The 2,289-nt window shown below is 49.0% G+C and overlaps 1 non-coding gene across 1 annotated transcript; it reads left to right on the forward strand.

The window, feature by feature from the left end:
* Window positions 1-1,944: 1,944 nt before the first annotated feature.
* On the forward strand, window positions 1,945-2,031 carry TRNASTOP-UCA (transfer RNA opal suppressor (anticodon UCA)). The gene has a single exon. It is a non-coding gene; the product is annotated as a tRNA-Sec (tRNA).
* Window positions 2,032-2,289: the final 258 nt, after the last annotated feature.

Below are 2,289 nucleotides of genomic sequence, written 5' to 3' on the forward strand. Positions count from 1 at the left end.
ACCACAGCTGCGATACAAGGACATCTGCAAGAGGGATCTGAAGGCCTTAGGAGTGGACCTCAACAAGTGGGAAACCCTGGCCTCTGAGCGGGCCGCTTGGAGGCAGGCTATGCAGCATGGCCTTTCCCAGTTTGAAGAGACACTTGGCCAACAGTCTGAGGCAAAGAGGCAAAGAAGGAAGGCCCATAGCCAGGGAGACAGACCAGGGACAGACTGCACTTGCTCCCGTTGTGGAAGGGATTGTCACTCCCGAATTGGCCTTTTTAGCCACACTAGACGATGTTCCAAAACCACCTTTCAGAGTGCGATACCATAGTCTGACTGAAGGTTGCCAACATAAGAATGACAAGTACAGCCAAACTGAGGGCCTATTCTTATTGCCCAGCCCCCAGGGTTTCTTACCTTCTTACCTTCTTCCTGGAAGATAAAAAGAGGGCAATTTGGGTGTCTCCTCACTCGGAGCTCCAGGAATAGGAAAAATGGGGCAGTTGGGGCTGCTTCTCTCAGAGCCCCAGAGGCACCAAGACACAGGAGCAACCCTCTTTTTACTTTCCAGGCTGTCTGGGATGGTATAACAAGGATGGTTTGGGCTAGGGTAGTGGGTGCACATTCACATGCCATAGCACCTCAGGGGGCCCCAAAGAACGTGAAGGTGCATCCTCTATCACTGAGCTGCAGGTCCTCTCCAAATTTAAGAAAGTGATTGTGTCTCCCACACCAGGTAACACTGGTCTCTACACCAAGGAGGAAGGGACTTATAAAGGGACTTACAAAGGCAGACTGGGTAGGTAATTAAGAGTGGCAGATAGGTGGGGACAGGGTGAACAGACATCCTCTTTTTCCAGGACATGTCTTCTTTTTTAGCCTCATGTCCAGGAAGAGAACGTAAATGTCCTCCTTTTCCTTGTGCGTGGAGCCCTGCAGGTAGTGCATATCCTCCTTGTAAGTAATAAATTATCTGTATTATAGTTTTAAATTTAATAAGTAATATGGTGTTTAAATCAATCACATGAAATCAATATGCAAGTGTTTGCAGCCTTTTTGTCGTCATGTCCTACATTTTTCTTGGATGTCCTACATTTTGGGTGCCTTGTCCTCTTTTGCAGTTATGGCATCTGGTCACCCTGGGCGGGGAAGGATCAAAACATTTTTTTAGGATGTCCAGTTAACAGTGAGAAGGGAAGTGCCAATGTTAAGGAGGGAGCAATGGTGTGTGTGTTGGGGGTAGGCTTGGCAGTAGGTTGTCTGAACTTACCCTTTTCTGGGGACAGACTTCCCCCTGACTGCACTGCCGCTCTACTTGAGCCACATCTGAACCCTAGAACTTGGCAGTTTGGCCCTGGGTGAGCTTGCCTCTGAGCAGATGCAGAGTGCACTTCCCTTTATACAACAGCCTCAGTCCCAGAGCCCTGTTTGCTTTGCTTTGCTCTGGATGAGCTTGCCCCTGAGCTAGTGCAGAGTGCCTTTCCCTCCAGTCCCCACACATGGCAGGCTGTGCCCACTGCCATGGGGAAGCAGGGAGCACAGGGCGGCTTCCAGAAGCCAGAGGCTACAAGCACCCTCCAGAGCAAGATGCCGCCCCCACAATGGTCAGCCTCAGAGTGGAACGCATGGCTGGGAGAACAGCAAGCCACGCCTCTCAGCCCGCAGACTATTCACAGCGCGCAAAAGAGACGCTGTCGCTTTAAAACGCTTCATTATGCGTAGGCAATGAGCCAATCAGCGTCAGGGATATCTGCATAAAGATACTTGGCCAACTTTTGAGAGATTTCAGGGCGTATCTGCGGCATAGATGAAGAACAAAAGTGTACAAAAGCACTAGAATGTATAGTCAGCTCTAGCAGAATCCATTCCAAGTCTCAGCAGTATTGAGTCTACCTCACCATATTCTGAAAACAATAGGAAGGTAGAGCTTTATATAAGTGAGAGCCAATACCTTTGGTTGCCCGGATGATCCTCAGTGGTCTGGGGTGCAGGCTTCAAACCTGTAGCTGTTTAGCGACAGAGTGGTTCAATTCCACCTTTCGGGCGGACGGTGTAACAAACAGATGCTTTGCTAAGTAATGCAATAAATGGCAGGGAGAGTTAATAGAATATGCAGCTACATCCTTTTCATGTCTCCATATTCCTAGAGAAAGGCAAAAACACACCTATCTGTGAAACACTGATTTAATCTCAGTTGCTAGTTCTCACAAGCCTCAGTTGCAGTGGTAAACCTCTGTCTAGACTAGACTGTGCCACCTCAGATTTCCAAGTGGGGAGCTGGCTGAAGAGAGTACAATCCCCCCA

Source organism: Tiliqua scincoides, chromosome 1 (assembly GCF_035046505.1).
Source record: "Tiliqua scincoides isolate rTilSci1 chromosome 1, rTilSci1.hap2, whole genome shotgun sequence".
In the NCBI taxonomy this organism is placed as follows: Eukaryota; Metazoa; Chordata; class Lepidosauria; order Squamata; family Scincidae; genus Tiliqua; species Tiliqua scincoides.